Source organism: Choloepus didactylus, chromosome 11, assembly GCF_015220235.1.
Source record: "Choloepus didactylus isolate mChoDid1 chromosome 11, mChoDid1.pri, whole genome shotgun sequence".
NCBI lineage: Eukaryota > Metazoa > Chordata > Mammalia > Pilosa > Megalonychidae > Choloepus > Choloepus didactylus.
Genome location: NC_051317.1, coordinates 28,592,361 through 28,613,096, shown reverse-complemented (window position 1 = coordinate 28,613,096; position 20,736 = coordinate 28,592,361). Strand labels below are relative to the sequence as shown.

Here is a 20,736-nt window from a genome sequence, read left to right as displayed (position 1 = left end):
TTGCATCCTTCCCTGGTGAAGAGAGCTCACTCACTCACATTAGGCACTCACAAAATCACCCATGGCACTGTAGGATATTTTGTTCACCAGAACACGATCTCCATTGAGCACAGCAAAATCCTGCCTCTCTTAGATGTGTTCAGATGTGCTGTCATCCTCCTCGCCCGTTTTCGTTAATCCTCTCAGGGTGTAATTAGCACCATGTTTCCGAAGATCAAGCTATTGCAATTTCCCCCATCTGCTCCTTGATGCTTCAACCCCTTTGCAGAGCACAAAGCGTTTTATTCAATAAGCAGGGATACTGCTTAAAATTAAAATATCCTTGAAAGAGGCAATACGACAACTGAAAAGTATTACCGAGGCTTGTGTACTGAGACCAGATTTATCCACTGTTCAGGATTTGTGTTGGGAGATGAGAAAAGACGACCCTCAGGACTGAATTTGAGGAAGAAATGAGTTACTGAGTCTAAAGTGCTTAGTCTGGGGCCCAGTGTAGACGCAGCTGCTTTACCAGTGAAGAGACAGCCGGTGCAGGCCTGTGGCTGTGGTTCTAACTGATGCCGACTTCACAGTCCATGTCTCTGTCCCTCCCACTGTCACTGCCCGTGGGAGAAGGCCTCTGTGAGCTGCTTTAATACCAGTTACGGGAGAAATGGGCAGGCCTGTTGCCTCATTAACTGCCTTGCTCTCAGGCCCCAGCAAGGGGGACCCCCAGGTCTTGACCTCCTCTGGGTTCTTTCTCCCTGCACCTGAGAGCCTCAAAGTGAATGGCCCCCTCTGTCCTCCAGGGGACGTTCTGGAGCTGCTGGAACAAGTTGATTGGTCCTGGGATACTCAACAGACTTTGGGTTGCTGCCCAGCATCCCAGAAGCAATGATCATTCTTGCTGTTTTGACTCTTTCATTTTTAAGAGCTTGATGAGTGAGCAGTGATTGCCATTTATCCAATCTTGAAAGACTGATCAAAATTCCACTGCTTTACAATAGTAATTCACATGGGTTTAACATTAATTTATGACCGTTGGATTGCTACAGTGTTGCTTTTCCAATTGCTTCAATTCTTTGAGGGTGATAGCAAGCACAATTTACCCTGAGTTGCGTGCTGTCCTTTGCTTCAGTTTTAAAAGCAACCTCAATTGTTCCTGAAAACGGCCTCTCCATAATCACTCGCACATCACCCATCCAAGCAGAGCAGATCAATGTGTTAAAAAAAAAATAGAAATTAAATCTCCCCTGAAATATAACACCACATAATTGACTTTTTGTATATGTTGTTTGGAGACACTAACAAAGAAATGTAAAACAGGATCCCTGAAGCTGTTCCAGCTTGTAAAAAATCTGGTTAACCCATGTTGAAAAATACTTGAATGCCCCCATTAGAAAAACACAGCCTGTTTATTACTTCCTTTTCTTTCGTCCGACCAGGCATAAGCTCCCTTCTTTATATTCCTTTCCCCCCTTTCAAAGTACACTCATTGAACTCTTGGCAATTAGTGTAATTGAAATTTATTGACAATGTGGCTGTGGTGGGAGCCCCTTTGCCCCGGGCAGGCGGGCTGCGAGCTGCTGGGCGGCCGCGTTAGACTCCCAGTCTTGCTCAATCCCATCAGTGGGCCACTGGCTGCCAAGGGTTCCTGTGGGGGTACGAATGTTACTTAGTGATAAGAGCTTTTTGAAACAGGATCCCTGGGCCTCGGCTCCAGTGGGAGATGGAAATGAAATACGTATTTAGCTGCTGCGGAAAATTAATGTAATTGGCTCCCATATAAAGCTTTGACAAGTTGACCCGTTTGAAATCTGAGGAGGGCTTCCAGCCCTGTATCATATTATCTCCAACGAACCCAACCACGCTTAGTGCCCCTCACTCCAAACCCACTGGAGGTGAAATGAAATGGAATCTGGCTACCAATGTTTAACAGCACTTCCGTTGAACACCGTTATTCTTTTTCCATGTGTAGCTTCGAGATGAAGGGGTGGGGATGATTGGATTTTTGTGTGCATGTGTTCATGTTGATAGCTCTCAGTTTGGGTCTTCTTTTCATTGGCAAGACGGGGTTTTAAATGTTTGCAAATGTACATGGGTAAATCTATCTTTGGACCTGTTTTCTCTCTCAAATATTCAGTATGTTTCTAAATGTAGATGTGTAACTTGATTTTTAAATGTAATTGGACTCATTTAAAGGTCAGTGCAGACTTGAGTTTTCTCTTCTGAGAAGATACATTTTTATTTTAATGCATAGGGATTTAGGCTTGTAAAGCTAATAGGAGAGAGACTTTTAAATCTTGGCCCATGGAAATGGGCATATAATGTTTTCCCTCAGGGGAATTTCTGAGGAGGAGATTACTATGGTGAATTAATTTTAGCTCTGTCCTGTCTGGTTGCTAATTTCAGATAATATGGTCTTTTGATTTATTTAGTAGGATCCTAAAATGCAGCAACACAGAGTTTAAGAGAATACAATGATAAATTGGAAAGCATGGAAGAAAGCATGCAGATTGGTTCTTCCCTTGAGAAAATTCCCATGTTGTTGTTAAATCAGGAATTATTTGCATGTATTAATGTACACAGAATTCTCCCTCAGTTCCAGGTTTAAAAAGAAACAATACACTAGTAGGTTTTATTGATTCCACATTTAAAAATGGAATGGGCAAACACTTCAATATTTTTTTTCCCAGTGGTAAAATTTGTTTCTCTAAAGTCAGTTTACTGTGACTAAGTGAACTTTGAAACCATGTTTTTCTCGATGAGTTCTAAAGCTTTATGGTTGGGGGTCTGTGCTACGGTGGTGAAGCATTCTTGGAGAGCACAAGGAAAGGGTCAGACAGGGGGCAGGTGATAGAGGGATCATCTCAGGCGTCCTGATGTGACAGGTGTTTGTGGAAGGGGGTCTCTAATGTAGCCAGGGGTCTCTGTGATATTCCAAGGAGACATGGCTGGAGAGGGATCTGGGCTTTTGAGATGTAGGAAATTGTAAGATGTGGGAAGTTACGCGACCCAGGAATTCTGTGAAGCGGAAAGGTACTGGGCGTTTTGGACAGATACGTAGCGATATCCTAAGCTAGCTAGTCGAGACAGGACTCAGCTCACTGTTTCATCTTTGTTTGTTTTCCGTTTAGGTGTCTTTTTGTTGTTGTTTCGTTTCTCTCTAGATTTGCTAATTAAAATGTTGGGTTCTTAGTGGGCAGAGGTCAAGTGTAAGAGACCGTGGCAGGCAGAGCTCTGCTCAGCAGGAACCCTACACGCAGCAGGCAGTACGCAGGCCGAAAGCGTCTCTACTCTGGACTCAGTTTCTCCATGCAGCACGCATGCCAAAAGGGTTCCTACTCTGGACTCAGTTTCTCCATGTCACAACTATTCAGCAGCTTGAGCTCCTGCACGATTAATTTTCAGAAAGCTGAATTTTTCTCCTGAACCACAGGCATGATTCACATTGTTTGTTATCTTAACCTCAGGGGTCATGATATCTAGAGACATCTGGAATATTTTACAACATTTTTAGTGTATTTCTTCTGGGGTTAGAACCCACCCTTCTTTTGCATATCCTGTTCTTTCTTCTGCCTCTTAGGATAACTCTGATGTCCTCTATTCTCTTCTCTGCTCCATCCCTTCCGACTTCCAAGTTTGTGCCCTCATCAGATCTCACACTGATGCAACTTCCTGGTCCACTTCACTCTGAACGTAGAGTCCCCACATTTGGTGTTACCAAACCAACTTCCATTCCTACCCCCAAAACTGCCTCTGCATGTGGGTCGGTGGGACCCTGTCCATCCAGCTGTAAGAAATGGGAATCTGAGCCCCCGTGGACGGACTGCTCCTCCTCTCCATCATAAGTTGTGTCGCAGCCATTGTCAAGTCCTGTGATTTGCCCACTGCTCCACCTCAGGCTTTAAGTTTAGTCCTCGTTGTCTCATCGTATCTGGTTTCCTGCTTCTTACCTTACACTGCAGGAATCCAGCCTCAAAATGCTTGCCCAAGTGGTCTGTCCAAAGTGAGACTCTGCTCATGCTCTTATCTGCCTAGGACCCCTCGAGCGTCTGCTCAGTGTGGATAAATTCAGCTTGCCAGAATACCCACAGACCATACTCCCCCTCTCCCCCACTGCCTGAGCTGGACCCTGCTGACCTCTCTGGGCCCACTGCCCCTTCTGTTCAGCCACAGCCAAACCACCCACGGGTCCCCAGTCCTGACCACTTAGCACCACCATCTCAGGCCTTTGCACTTGCCAGTAGTGATGCCAGCAATTCTCTTCCACTCATATTACTCCTTTGTGAAGCACCTGTGGCTGCTTCACCAATGTAGCTGGTAGGCACCTCCTCCCCTGACTCTCACCTGTGCTTACCTGTCTTTTCAAAAAATCAGAAAATGAAGACTTGAATTAAGTGCATTGTGGTAGGCAGAACAGTAAACCCTCCTCCAAATGCCCATGTCCAGAAACCACGAGTATGTTACCTTAAATGGCAAAAGGGACTTTACATATGTGTCTACGTTAATGGCCTTGAGATGCAGAGATTATCCTGGACTGTCCAGGTGGACCTGAAATGTAATCACAGGAGTCCTTTTAGGTGGAAGCCAGAGGCAGAGGGAAGGCCAGAGTGATGGGTTCTGAGAAGAACCCAAATGACCACTGTTGACCTTGAAGATGGAGGAGGGGACCACAAGCCAAGGAATGTCCACATCCTCTAGAAGCAGGAAAAGGCAAGGAAACAGATTCTTTCCTAGAGCCTCCTGAAAGGATCACAGCTCTGCAGACACCTTGATTTTAGCCCAGTGAGAGTCACATCAGACTTCTGACCTGCCACACCATGAGATAACACCTCAGTGTTGTTTTAAGCCACTGGGTCTGTGATAATTTGATTCAGCAGTGGTAAGAAACTCATGCATAAGTTTTTAATTTTAATTTATGTTTTCTTGGAAATTGCTACCTGGCTCATTTATATTTGAAATTGAGGTTGAGAACTTCATATTCATGGCTTCAGATAGGCTATAGATTAGCCAACAGGCCACGTGTTTTTCAATAGAATTTCTAATATGTGCACAGCTATGACATTGCACAGTCTCAGAGATGGAGCGCAAAATATCAAATACCCAACCTGATGCTACCATGCTTTTAAAAATGCAGACATTGAAGGCTTTGTTAACCAAATACGTACATAGAGAAGATGATTCTACTAGGTCAATTAAGAATTACGTTGCTTGGAAAATATAATATAAAACCAGGAGACACAGTGGAATTGTTAGATTGGATGAAAGAACTTTTATTATGAAACATTATTTTATGAAATTGATTGTTCAGACAAGAAGTAAAGTTATAAAAGAATTTATTTGTTGCTGGAGAAGGGAAGAGGAAAAGGAGCTGCAATTGTGGGAGAATACTCTGAAATGTGTCTCCCTGTATGAAAGAAGTTCTAAAAGTCCAGCCCTCAATGTCAATGCTGTTAGAAACCTCTGAATGTAGCATATTATGGTCCACCATAAAGCATCCTAACAGAACATCAAAAAGTCTCTCATCACGAAAAATCAATTGTGTTGTCAGTAGTTTTGATTAGTGGGAGCTTGACAAAGCATGTCCCAATTGAAATTTTAAGTCAAAGATAAAAGCTGGAAAGAAGTTCATTAATTAGAATGAGCTACAGATTCAAAAAGAGAGTGCAGTCTGTAAGTTATTGCTTAAAGCAGTTTGGTCATCCCATGACATAAATTATATTAAATAATTTGTACTATAATACCTGGCAAATCATCACTAAATTACCTACAAATTGCAGTGTTTACATTAAAAATACTGCATGGAAGGCTTGGCCTTTTTGTCAAATCGTGCCTGAGTTCCTTGTGCCATCCAGGGTAGGGTAACAGATACCCCACAGGCATGTAAGTATGCACAGCGATGCAGGGTTTCCAGGCTTGTTTAAGGAGTACAGGCATCTCACAAGTGGAGGTCAGGCACTTCATTTTTTTGCCAGGCTGAGACAGACAGGCAGGGACATGGCTTTAAGCAGTCAGGGACACCCCTAGAAGCTTCTATTTGGAGAATTGTTTATTTCCTTGCGGTATATTTAAAAGCAACGGTTTTTATTCTGTGATTGACTTTGTCTCGCTCACATTTGCTTCTCCTTGGTAAACAGAGAGATGTACCTAACCCCTTTACTTAGATTCTAAAAGTAGCTCACCAAACTCCCACCTCCGTTTTGGCATGAGCAAATGAGAAGACTATTCCACAAAACACTTATGACATCCAAGTTCCTCAGGCTTCTCATAGTGTCCCTAGAGTTGAGTTTGGGGTACATTTCTGAGAGGCAGATAAGGTGAGGTGGATCTATCTTAAGGACCTGGGAAATTGGGAAAGAGAGAAGAACAAAGGAAAGTGTAGGAAGAAAGAGGGAGATTCTATTGTTAAAAAAATAATAATAAAATTTGCTTAGGAGAACATGCCTATTGAGTTTATTTCTCTCTGACCAATGCAAAATAGTTAATCTATTAACCTACTTGTCCTGTGTCACAAAGGCCAGATTTGGAAAGAGATGATAAGCCATCTTGGGCTTCACGTCACAATATACTTGTTTTTCAACTAGACTTAAAGGGAAAAAATTTCCCCCAGAAAGCAATAATGTAGATGAAAGTGAGAATACATCTTTTCTTGCTTGGAATGGGGGAAGAAAGAGGTGCTAATTTCCAATAGAAAACAAATGCTCCTATCATGAGACAGATGATTAAAGTGTTTAACAGGTTTTGATAAGAATTTGCAAAACAAGAAAAAATGGAAAAGAAAGTGGTCCCCTAAAAATTTTCTTCCTATATTTGTCACTCAGTTTCCTGTCCTCGAATGTTCTCGTCTCATCTCGTGCTGACAGGACTCCCTGCCTCCTCAAAAACAACTGAGTTGGCAAACAAACAAACAAACAAACAAACAAAAACTGTTAGAATCAACTTTGGATGAAATATGGAATCCATTCAAAAACTTACAGCAATCAGGGGAAGATAAGGTAATTCTCAAAACACTTAGCTGACCACTAAGCCAACAGAACACAGACACAGAGGCCACACGTGACAATGAATGCAGACTACAAAAAGAGTTTTAAAAAGCTGTGAAACAAACAAACAACCCACAATAGGCAGCAATGGAAGATCCTTGGGAGGGGGAAGAATCTGCCAAATTATAATATTCAAAATTTCCATTTTTTCAACAAAATATTATGAGTCCAAAGAAAGAAGAAAGTATGGCTCAATCAAAGAAAATAAAAAATAATTAATGGAAACTGTCCATGAGTAAGCCTAGGCATTGGACTGACTGGGCAAAGATTTGCAATAACCTGTGTTAAATGATGTTCATAGAGCTAAAAAAAAAACAAGGATCACAAAGCACGAAGGAATGAAGCCAGTGTTGCCTAATGACTTCCCCATCAGTGTAGATACACCCAGATCACTAGACCCCCTGCTTCAAATTTCCTGGAACTCTGACTCACCATTTCTCACTTACTAGAAAAGTTTGAATTCCAGTAATTATATGAGCATGTGTGTTCAAGTTCGTACAGACCCAGATTATTCAAGGACTGGGAAAAAAAGAGAAGAGCTGCTCATGAGAATCTCCCAGACAAAAGAATCAGTGGTGTTGAGTTGAATCTCACCAGTCTAGGATAATTCCCTGTCCCTCAATGTAAGCCAAGAAAGACGAAAGGATGAAACTTTCTAAGACAAAAGAGCCATCCCTCCAGGTAGAAATTCAGGGGAATTCCACTTCCTTGATTCATTCTCATAAGCAATTAAAAGGGATGGAGTTTCTAATATTTTAAAAGGTGTTAAAGAGCCCAGTTCCTTGGCTACTGAGTGCCCACTTTGTGCCTGCTAAAGGAACAGAGCAACTAATGAGCATAGCCCTGGCTGCCTCAGTGGGGTTTGGGAAGTCTCTACCCAATCCTTCCACTGGTGTGGGGAGTTCAAGTATGCCGTTTTGATTTAACAAGCATAGTGTTGAAAGGGTTTCAGAGCCTCCTTATAATTTCTTATTTCCCAGTTTCCCATGTATAGCATTTTCATTTCTCTCAGAGATTCAGGAATCACCACTTTAGAACAATAGTCATGTAAATAGTAATGTAAAAATTTTAAAAACAGAAATAAAAATAAAGATTGTTAATTGAGTGCTTACTCGGCGATGGGTTGCTTAGCTGTGTGCTTTGTAAAAATTACGTTATGAGGTGGGTGTTAAATATGTGTGTGGGCCACTTGCTCCTGACCCTGTGGCTGGGGAAGTAGTGGACAAGGCCTCTCAGTACAAACTCCAGAAGGGTTGCTCTGCCTTGGGCCCCGTGGGTCCTCTCCGTCCCCTTCCTCACAGGCAGGAAGTGGTTTTCCATCAAGGACCTGATTCGTGCAAGTTCAAATGAAGCTAATTTGCAGTCCCTGGAAGAGGAAACCGACACCCTCACCATGACTATTTTCCATCCCCCACACAGATAAGAGAAAGAAAATCCCACTGCACTGGTAGTTAACAATATATCTTAAAATGTTCTTTTTATCCTATTGTTGAATGTAGAAATAATTTTCCAAGAATTAAACTGATGTATACCCAGTATCCTATTCCTCTTTAGGACTGAAATAAAAAGGAACTGTTGGAGATGAAGATCATGAAATAATGACTAGTTTTCTGTCAAACACAGACATTCATACTGGAAGACAGAACGTATCAAGATAACTCCGTGAAGGAGCCTAGGGTTAGCCTGTGGGTTACTGGTGTGCAGCCCACTTAGCACACTTTACAGTATATGCAGGCAGCAGAGGAGCAAAGCCATGCAGCTTGCATAACAGGTATTTTGAATTTAAATATCTTTCCTTTATCAGAAATAAGGTAAGCGCTAAAGTAATCTTAACTCTTAACATCTCTCAACAACTCAGTGATGAGAGATGGAAATATCTCAATCTTATTTTCAGCACTGATGCTTGAAGGAAAGGCAGATGGGGTTTGTTCTGTTTAGAGGTCAGGAGAGGTGTCAGATCTAAGCAGAAGAAGCCTTCTCTGGGACAGATATTGGTAGGAAACATTTCAGACTCTCCTGGGACACTCACTGCTTTAGTTGAGAGCAGTTGGTTGAGGGAGAGCCAAGAAAGGGAGAGAACATGGTGTGACGGTTTCCATTTATGTGGCTGTAGTTCTGTCCCCCCTTCCAGTGATGTCAAACATACTGAAGGGCTGCCAATGTTCTCCATTTAAAACCCTGTACTTTCTTCTTCGGTTTCCTTTCCTGACTGCCTTTTTTGCCTTTTCTAATGGTCTTTGATGTAGCAGACAGTGCAAAGTTTGGAAGGGTGGAAGGGGATCCTTTCGGTCTCCTGCACCCCCTGCACTTGGGTGGGACTCAGCAGTGTGTGTGTGCTCATGCAGTGTCTGTATTCAGTGGAGCATGTGGACCTGACTTTCAGTCCATGTCTGTATGATCCCTGAATGGAATGTAATTTCCCATCAAGGTGCCATGATTATTTGCCAGCATTCTCCAACTTAACGATATTAAACCACTTATTAAAGCCATTGTTTTGTCTTCAGATGCTTCTGCCACACTGCAGTACATGCAAAGCATGGGCGGTGATGACATAATTGACACAGACCCCATTGGTGGCCATTTGCTTAGAGGAAGATCATAGTGAAAGATATGAAAGTGGTGTTTCCTAAAAGTTTACAAATCGCCAAGTGTGAGGCTCCTTCCCAACCCTTGGTGGAAACACAGGTGACCATCGACTTGCCACGTTCCAAAGGCCCTTCTTGCTCCTCGCTGCTACTTGGAGGCACCTCAGCCGTGCCATGATCTGTCAGTTCACTCATCCGTTTCTTGCTTCCTGGACTCACAGGGATTCAGACTCAATTAATTAATTAGAACCAAGATCTTGATTGTGAAACTAACATACGTAGCTTGGAGTCATTTTCTTAAAGTCTTCAAACCTCAGTTTCTTAAAAAATGATTTAATAATACACTATGCCTTGATTTGGTTGTGATAATTAAATTACAGTAGTAGATTTTCAATAAACTGTGTGTTCCCTTCCTCTTTCTCTAATAAAATGTTTTCTCCATTGAGATGCTGTTTTACAGGCTATACAGTCTCTGAAATTGCCAGGCAAAACCCCCTTGACCCCTATGAACAGGTGGTTCTGGATATGACAGGACTTTGTGCATTGGGTGCTGCTAGTTCACTTCTGAGACAGGCTGACCCCATGATTATTATGTTAAAATAAAGCACAGCTAGAGCACTATAGTCATCTGGAGAACCTCTTGGGCAGATCTTACTTTGATCCTCGTGAGGCATATCCAGATGGAAGTGGTAAAGGAAAGAGAAGAGCAGCAGTTGCCCAGCCTTGGCTGGAGGAGGTCCATCCTGTCTCATGGCGCTGCTGGGACAAGCACTGAACTGCCAGCAGCACCAGGGACTGCTTCCTTCCGGCATGGCCGTAGACTTGTTCAGAGGCAGAGCAGCTGTCAAAGATGTGGACGAAAATTTTCCTACACAGCTGAGCAGGCATATTAAGTTTGGTCAGAAATCACATGTGGAGTGTGCTCAATTTTCTCCAGATGATCAATATCTGGTCACTGGGTCTTTTGTTGGATTCATTGAAATATGGAACATTATGACCTGGAAAAATCAGGAAGGATTTTAAGTACCAGACCCAGGATAACTTTATGACAATGGGTGATGCTGTCCTCTGCGTGTGCTTCAGCAGAGATACAGAAATGTTAGCAACTGGAGCCCAAGACGGAAAAATCAAGGTATGGAAGATGCAGGGTGGACACTGTATGGAGACCTGAAAGAGCACACAGTAAAGGGGTCACCTGTCCGCACTTTTCTAGGAATGGCATTCAGATTCTTAGTGTCCCATTTGACCAGACAACTAGAATTCATGGCTTAAAATCTGGGAAAATGCTGAAGGAATTTCGTGGCCATTCCTCCTCTGTTGATGAAGCAACATTTACACAAAATGGACATTATATTGTCAGTGCATGCTCTGATGGCACTGGGAGGGTTTGGAATACGAAGACCACAGAGTGTTCAAATACCTTTAAATCCCTGGGCAGCACTGCCGGGACCGACGTCACTATCAACAGTGTGATCTGCTTCCTAAAACTTTGTGATGTGCAACAGATCAAACACGGCGGTCATCGCGAACATGCAGGGGCCGGTTGTCAGAAGCTTCAGCTGTGCTAAGAGTGAAGGTGGTGGCTTTGTTTGCCCTGCCCTCTCTCCCTGTGGCGAATGGATCTCCTGTGGGGGCGAGGTCTTTGTGCTCTACCGTTTCGGCACGGTCACTGGCAACCTGGAGAGGACTTCGGCAGTCCACGGGAAGGACGTGATGGGCATTGCACATCAACTGCGTCAGAACCTGATTGAAGGCCTGGAAACCCTAATTTGACTTTCCTTTTTAAACTAGCTTGGGAGCATGCACTTCAGTGAAGACACGTTCATGTGTCACTCTTCTTTTTGTTTGGCCAGCTTTTCTAAAGAAACAAATCATCTGGGTTAGCCACAAGAATATTTTTTGAAAATTCACGTTTAAATAATAGTTGCTATTTTTTGTATATTTTTAAGGTATTAGTTAATCTGCTTCTAAATGGGGCCATCAGTTAATGTTTTCTATAATCTACCTGGAGAGTGAAATTTTGGTATGTTTAGAAAAAATTATATGATGTTGATTATTTGAAATGCTGATTAAAAGATACCTCCCACCGTAAAACTTGTAAATAAGGAACTATCCTATATTCGGTAGCTATTTTCTGTTCCTTTAAAAAAATTTTTTTTTATATATATTAATAAGCTTTACCTGTTCTGAAGGCTCTGCTCTTAAATGGTTTTAAAAAAAACAAACACCCATTCTCCTACAGTTTCTGTGGTTTGGGAGACGGGGTGCAGCCTGGCTGCTGTCTATGGCCCCACATCTCTCCAGCTGTTAGAGCAGGACTGCCTGATAAGCTGTGGTCTCCGCTGAAATCTCAGCTGAGGGAGGAAAGACTCCCAAGCTCATTCGTGGCTGTTGGCAGCATTCGGTTGCGTTCCTAGCCCGTGTGGCATCTGGCATCATCAGAGAGAGCATGAGAGAGAAAACTATCTTTAGAGAACCTATCTCTGAAGTGACAGCCCCACATGCCTGCCTCATCCTGTTTTCCAGAAGCAAGTCACAGGTCCAGCCCGTGTCCCACAGGAGGGGATTGCACAAGGATGTGCAAACCAGGGGGCAGCCATGTCTAAAGCTTACGCCCGATTCTCACTGGACCATCTGTGATTTACCTTAAGCCGCGTTCATCTTTTGCATTCTGTGAATTTGCATCCATCTCAACCCTGGGAAACACAGATCAAAGATGGGCCTGCAGATATCTCAAACAATGAATCACGTCCTCTGTGAAAAAGTTCTACCTTAGTAACAAGACACTTTGCTTGATGTCTGAAATTTCACCCCTGGTACCCCTCATCTTAGGTTTGACATATCTTCTTTCCTTTTGAAAATGCATGAGCATGTGCCAAATGTCTTTAAAATACATTTTCTCATCTGTTTTTCACATCTCTCTAAATTTAACTATGTCAACAGTTTACTTTTATCAAATAATTGGGTGATCTACTTTAGATGAGTTCTCTTATTTAGCAGGACCGGGAAACATTGGTAGAGATACAGTATCCTATAAGATCTTTATGCAACCTTAAATTAATAAAATTTTGCTAAAGTTATTATTTTCTAAACTTAAAAAAATCTTATTTTCAAAGGAGCATAGCTTAGTGGGTATATGTTCAGATTCTGCAGAATGACTGCATGCGTTCAAATCTCTGTTCGTCAACTTAAACTCTATACAAATGAGTAAATTCCTCATCCCATCTAAGTCTCCATTTCCTCATTTGTCAAATAAGGATAAAACTTACCTTCCTCACTAGGAATGAAGAGAGTACTAAATCACTTAATATTTAGAGCGCACTTAGAGCAATGTCTGCTTTTTGGTGAGCACTTTATAAGTCTTTGTTAAATAAAATAAATGGCTTTGTAGAAAGGATTTAACATTTCCTTGGCAGATGTGCTTGGGGTACTTAATATTATTTCAGTTATTCTTATGAATCTTAACTAATTCTGGTATCCTCAGGAGTAACTGTTTAGAATAAATAATTTGTCCTTCCTTTGTATCTCAACCAACTGTAGACGATGGCACCCTCCAGGAGAGGCGCAGTGTCTTATTTCACCCTTTGTGATCCAGCTCTCTTATTGTGTCCGGCACGTGGGAGAAATTCAATAAACAGTTGTTTAATTAATTTCATATTGTTTGGGGGTGACAATTAGCAACAAAAAAGGACAGAGATTTGTCCTTTAAACAGGGTTTATTTTGGCCACATCTACCTCAGTTTAGAAAAGCTTGGTATCTTCTTGCTCCATTATATCACCCAGCCAATTAATCAACACTCGAATGAATCCCAAGATAGACCCTTCATTTTGTCTACTTATTAACTTTCATTATGTGCCGTAGCTAAAGTGTAATTGTGAACAGGATGGATTATGCTGTAAACTTTTCTCCTATTACACCATTCCTTCACAAATCCTCTTATTAAAGTGTACCCAGGGTGATATATTATGTTAAGAAGGTTTAAAACATAAGGTGACAATGACCTTCCTTTTAATTAACTATGATGGAAGCAAAGGTGAGAACAATGATGATGAAGCTTGGCTGAAAACCATAAATCACACTACACCCTGGAAGACAGGACACAGCTACAAAAATAACCTTGCGATTCACAGGTGAAGTGAATGTTCCGACGTGCTGCCGCTGCTGTTTTTTATTTACACACAATTCCACTGCGTCATGCGGCACACAAGGAAGCTGGCCAGACCTGAAAAAGAAAGCCCAGCTGCTGCAGGCTAAGAGCCAGATCCCAGATCTTTCTTAGGCCATTTTACTTAAAAATGTCAACATTATTAAGTATTATCTAGTGTTAAAGTAGGTAAAGAAAGTATTATTTTTTTTTAATTACCGAAGTATAATTTATATACAGCAAAATAAACAGATCTCAGATGGGGTCAGTGAGTTTTGACAATTGTATATACTCGAGTAAGCACCCCCCCCCCCCCAAAATAAGACGTATGACAGTTCACACCATCCAGAAAGTTCCCTTCTGCCCGTTCCAGTCAAACCACCCCCACCCACCCGCTTAAGGCAACACTATTTTGACTCAGCTCGCATACATTAGTTTTGCCCATCGTGGACTTCATATAAATTGATTCAGACTGTATATACGTTTTTAACTAAACAGGAAAGCTTTTATTGTTGGAGGCACCATCTATTTTAATTTTGAAATGTGCTCCTACTATTTCTTTTCTCTTGAGAGAGGGCAGCATGTGGTGTGATCCCGACTGGTTCCCTGCCCACACTCACAGTGGCCTTGAGAACTACCTGCCGTCAGGAACTGTCGTTCCGGTCCTGCCACCTGCCCAGCTCTCCAGGCTGTCACAGGAAACTGTCAGCAGGGTGGCTTCTGCTGGCTCTCTGGGTGCTTTCCTCACCACCCGGACCCCATCTCCATTCGAGCCCAACAGCCCCACGGTTTCCTCCGCATGGAGAGGGGCAGGGGCTTTATCCATACTGAATATAAATCTTCTCTCAGGCTAACAGATTTATTTCATTACCTTGTTGTAAAAGAGTACTTGGATTATGATTTAGAATTTTTCACAAATCTGATAGGCAAAGGGAAAAACAAATCTAGGGACTTAGCCCAGTATTTTCTCAATGGGCCGTGTTTCATTAAGGAAACTCAGCCAGAAAAACCCAACACCCAGCACCTAGGTGTGCCTCTGCACCCCGAATCTCATTTCCAGCCACCAGAAGGGCAGTGTCTACACCAGCTCTCCTCAAAGTGTGCCCGGGACCAGCACACACAAAGAAAACAGGATTCATTGTGAGCAGTAAGGTTTTCACAATAAGTACTTTATATTTACAGAGACCCTTTTGCTTTCATGCCAGTTACTGGATTAACCCTGAGGCAAGTGGGGAATTTTATATTAAAATCTGTGATTATCTAAGGAAGTGTCTGCTTTTAGCAGCTCACCTGAAGCAAAGCGTGTCCTGATGTGCTTCAAATGCGTTTGGAGTCTAGGCTGTGGGTTGGAACCTCAGAGGTCCATGGGCCACACCGGCAACCCCCCACCCCCACCCCTCACAGCCTCCAGGCACCAGCTGAGCTGCGGGGCCCAGCGTCAGCTCCCCCAACCCTGAGAAGCACAGGGTCAGCTCCCTCGGGCCACCACTTCACCCGCAACATGTGTCCTTCAAGGATGAGAAATGATTCCCCTTTCTATGCAAAAAAACAAATTCAGCATATTTTCATTTTCTTCAAATGTATTCATTTTAAAACAATTGAATGTGATGGGAAAATGCTCTCTACACAAAAATGGAAGTTTACATATCCCACCACTGTGGGAAACAACTTCCTGCTAATTTTCATTTCTCTGGGAAAATCTGAGCAACAACCAAGTCGCAGAGGTTTGCTGTCTGCCTACAGCTTCTGCCTGGGGAAGGAAAAGCTGGAAGGATTGCTCTGCAGGTCAGCTCGCGCTTTCTCTGGGGCTCTGGTAGACATGCACGCTCTGGGGCTCTGGTAGACACGCACGCTCCATTCGAAGCCAGGGAATGCCTAGACTTTGTTACAGCACCCACCTGTCATTGCTCATTAATCTACCCTCAACTGTATATCAGGACTTTGTGGTTCGCAGAGAAGGAGGAAGGAACGTCCTGATGTCTGTAGAGAGATTAGGATCCAAAGTCAAACTTCCAGATGTCTGCCATGGCCAGGAGTTTTCCCCAGGGCATTGGCTGTGGAAAGGCATGGATGGGCTTCCGGACAGATGCTGGGAGATTTCCTACCAGGGTGGTTCTGCAGTGTGCTCTGCTGCCACAGCCATGCAACTGTGAGATGAAGAAAACACTGGGCCACAGGCACGGGTATGACGCAGAAGGAGGGTGTGCAAGGCTCTGGGCTCAGGAGCCTTCTGTACCCAAGGAGTTTGAAATTGCCCTGTGCGCTTACATTGGGAATATTGCAAGGCCCTTCTTTGATGGTTGGTCTGCTACTTTATATGATTTTTATTGAGGATACTTTCAAAGCTAGGCTGCACAAATCCGACACGGAATGATTCTAACATAAGTGATCTTCAAGGGTCCTACTGATCCAGCTCAAAGAGCCTGGAAGGCCTCGGGACAGAGCCACGGGCCAGGTAGCTATCACCTCGTCAGGCTATCTGCACCAAAACAGTAGATGTCAGATCGTTAGTGACTCTTCAGGGTCACCCTTTCTTCACCTCTGGTTTGTGGTCATTTCTCTTACACAGTGTGGTAACAATTAGCACAAGCTCTTCACCCCTCTGCCTCCATTTGCCAGCCCTTGGGCAGGGACATCTCTTGTAGATTAAGGGGGAAAAATCAACCTGAGCGACTACTGTCTTCATGGACACAACCAATGCTTGCTTCAGCCCCACGGAGCCAGCGGCGATTTATGCTGAGTGAGGACTAAAAAGTGCTGATTTAACTGTGTTTTATATCAACATGCACTCTGAGGACAGGGGCCTGATACATGTTTTTTACAAGGCAGTTTCTTTGTTACCATTCTATGGGTTTAAAATAATTTGTTTTGGTTTTTGTTTTAATTTGATGAATGTTTGTATCCCATTGAGTGTGTTTGTGTGTGTGTGCACTTCTGGGAAAGGATTATGCTATCTGGGAGAAGAGTATTTTTTTTTAACTTTGAGTAATAGTTGTGTATCTTGTACACTAAAGCTGGCACTCCCTACATATGGACAAGAAGAAATTAGACATTTAAGCTGTATGTTTATGCAAGGCTATCGCTGACTTGAGTGTGGGGAATGAAGCACCTTTCGGGGTGCCTCTGATAGGCATTCACCTTCGTTTCTTTCCCCAGCAGCACTGCCTCGCCCAGCTCTCCTCACAGGTGTAATTCTCAGACAGGTGGGGCTCTTGTTTCATTCCTGGATGTGCTTTCCAGACCTGCAGGCCAAGCCCAAGCAAGTACTCAATAAGGTTAAATGGAAGGGCAAAGGAAAGAACAACACTTTTTTTTTTAATCAGAAAAGTGACTCAAAGGGAAAGCTCAACTACACTGTGGTGGATTAGTGGCCTGACATCATGGGCAAGGGATTTCAAATTATAAGAATGGTTTTAGTGGTGATTATTCTATGTATACTCATTTTCCTGGAGAAACTTGACTGAGGCATATTAAATATCTAAATAAATACATTCAATTAATATTTTTGATAAAGCAAGTACATAAATTGTCTTTATTTGGGGCTAATATGACATGGAACATTTTGAATAGCATCTATCTAAATCTATCTACCTTTCTACCTATTTCTGTCTCTATCTATACATCTCACTGTGTATCAATCAATCTAAAAATTCTGTCATTTTTTTAATTAAATTCAGTTTTATTGAAATACATTCACACACCATACAATCATCCATGATATACAATCCACTGTCCACAGTATAACATAGTTATGCATTCATCACCACAATCTATCTCTGAACATTTTCCTTACATCAGAAAGAACCAGAACAAGAATAAAAAATAAAAGTGAAAAAAACACCCAAATCATCCCCCCATCCCACCCCATTTGTCCTTTAGTTTTTATCCCCATTCCTCCACTCATCCATACACTAGATAAAGGGGGTGTGATCCCCAAGGTCTTCACAATCACACTGTCACCCCTTGTAATCTACATTATTATATAATTGTCTTCAGGAGTCCAGACTGCTGGGTTGGAGTTTGGTAGTTTCAGGTATTTACTTCTAGCTATTCCAATACATTAAAGCCTAAGAGGTGTTATCTATATAGTGCATAAGAATGTCCACCAGAGTGACCTCTCGGCTCCATTTGGAATCTCTCAGCCACTGAAACTATTTCGTCTCATTTTGCATCCCCCTTTTGGTCAAGAAGATACTCTCAGTCCCACGATACCAGGTCCACATTCATCCCCAGGAGTCATACTCTGCGTTGCCAGGGAGATTTACACCCCTGGGAGTCGGGTCCCACGTAGGGGGGAGGGCAGCGAGTTCACCTGTCGAGATGGCTCAGTTAGAGAGAGAGAGGGCCACATCTGAGCAACAAAGAGGTACTCAGGGGGAGACTCTTAGGCACCATTACATACAACTTTAGACTCTCCTTTGTGGTAATGAGCTTCATAAGGGCAAGTCCCATGCTCGAGGGCTCAGCACATCAAACCGCCAGTCCCAATGTTTGTGACAACATACGCTAGGGGATCAGCATCTCAAAGTTTAGAGACTGGCCTTACACTTCACGGATAGAGTTAACTGCTGTAAGAGCTTACAATCTAGGGACTATTACAATTATTGTGTCCACGTTAGGCTATGTTCTAAGATTCAATTCTGAGTTTACACATTGTAGTTAGTCCATATTGGTGAGGCATCATCCCTCTCACCATGTTTTCTCCAACACTTTTACTCCTACATATATGTTTTCCTACAATTTTATAGAGTTGTGTTCACATACCATACATTTATCCCCAGTGTACAATCAGTTGTTCATGGTATCATCATAAAGTTGTACATTTATCACCACAATCAGCATTTGAACATACTGATTACTACAAGAAAAAATGTTTTTTTTTTTTAGCAATAAGAAACAATGATAAAAAGAAAAATAACATGTCATACAATACAATATACTACTAAGGACAGCAAATAACACCACTACCAAGAATCCCATATTACTCCCCTATATCCCCTTCTCATATACATTTAGCATTGGCGTATTGCCTTTGTTACATTTAATGGAGGTATATTACAATGTTACTGTTGACCATAGACTCCGGTGTGCTTTGATTATGTTTTTTCCTGAATACCATCCCTTTTTCAAATTTCTACATGGTTGACATTCATTTGCTTTCTCACATGCAAAAACATTTTTATATTTGTATATTTAGTAACAGTCATTGGCCACTCCAGTTTTTGCCACGTTGTACAGTCCCAGTCTTTATCATGTATCTTTACGTCTGGTGTCATACATTCTCCTATCCCACCTCTTTCAGCTTTACTCACAGACATCTTTGTTCAGTGTACTTACAATACCGTGCTACCATCACACAGTATTATGCTATCTATTTCTGGATCTATGCAATTGATCCTAAACATTCTGTAGTCCTTCAGCATCAAATGGCTGATCTCTGCCCTCTTTCTGTCTCCTGGTAGCCTGTGTTGTCAGCTTTTAACTCCCAAAGTTTGTTCATTAATGTCTGTTCATAATAGTGAGACCATACAGAATCTGTCCTTTTGTTTCTGGCTAACTTCACTCAACATAATGTCCTCAAGGTTCATCCACATTATTACATGATCCATGTCTTTCTTTTGTCTTACAGCTGCATAATATTCCATCATGTGTATATACCACAGTTTGTTTATCCAATCGTCCTTTGATGGACATTTGGGTTGTTTCCATCTCTTGGCAATTGTGAATAATGCTGCAATAAACATTGGTTTACAAATGTCTGTTTGTGTCTTAAGTTTCAGTTCCTCTGAGTATATACCCAGCAATGGAATAGCTGGGTCATATGGCAAATCTGTATTTAGCTTCCTGAGGAACCTCCATACTGTCTTCCAGAGTGGTTGCACCATTCTACATTCCCACCAACAACGAGTAATTGTGCCTCTTTCTCCACATCCTCTCCAGCACTTGTCATTTTCTGTTTTTTGGATAATGGCCATTCTGGTAGGTGTGAGATGATATCTCATTGTGGTTTTGATTTGCATTTCCTTAATAGCCAGTGAAGTTGAGCATTTTTTCATATGCTTTTGAGCCATTTGTATTTCCTCTTCAGAAAAATGTCTGTTCATGTCTTTTGCCCATTTTTTAATTGGATTGTTTGTCTTTCTGTTATTGAGATGCAGGATTCCTTTATATATTCGGGATATTAAAACCTTATCTGATATTTGGTTTCCAAATATCATCTCCCATTGTGTAGGTTACCTTTTTTACTTTTCTGACAAAGTCCTTTGATGTACAAAAGTGTTTAATTTTGAGATCCCATTTGTCTATTTGTTCTTTGGTTGCTCGTGCCTTGGGTGTGAGGTCTAAGAAACCACCTCCTTTCACAAGATCTTTAAGATATTGCCCTACATTTTCTTTTAAGAGTTTTATGGTCTTGGTGCTAATGTTTAGGTCTTTGATCCACTTTGAGTTAATTTTGGTATAAGGTGTGAGATGGACATCCTCTTTCATTCTTTTGGAAATGGATATCCAGTTCTCCAAACACCATTTATTGAACAGGCTGCTCTTTCCCAGTTGCTTCGGCTTCACTGCCTTATCAAAGATCAGTTGTCCATAGATGTGAGGGTCTACCTCTGAACACTCAATTCGATTCCATTGTCAGTATATCTGTCCTTATGCCAGTACCATGCTGTTTTGAGCACTGTAGCTTTGTAATATGCTTCAAAGTCAGGTAGTGTGAGACCTCCCACTTCATTCCTCTTTCTCAAGACATTTTTGGCTATTCGGGGCACCTTACCCTTCCAAATAAATTTAGTTATTAGTTTTTCTATTTCTGTAAAGTAAGTTGTTCGGATTTGAATTGGTATTGCATTGAATCTGTAAATCAGTTTAGGTAAAATTGCCATCTTAACTATATTTAGTCTTCCAATCCATGAACATGGTATGTTCTTCCATTTTTTCAGGTCTTGTTCAATTTCTTTTTGCAGTTTCTTATAGTTTTCT

General features: G+C 42.0%; 1 pseudogene; it reads left to right on the top strand.

Moving 5' to 3' along the window:
• The first annotated feature begins 1,514 nt into the window (after nt 1-1,514).
• Nucleotides 1,515-11,383, top strand: LOC119505970 (annotated as a pseudogene).
• The last annotated feature ends 9,353 nt before the right edge of the window (nt 11,384-20,736 follow it).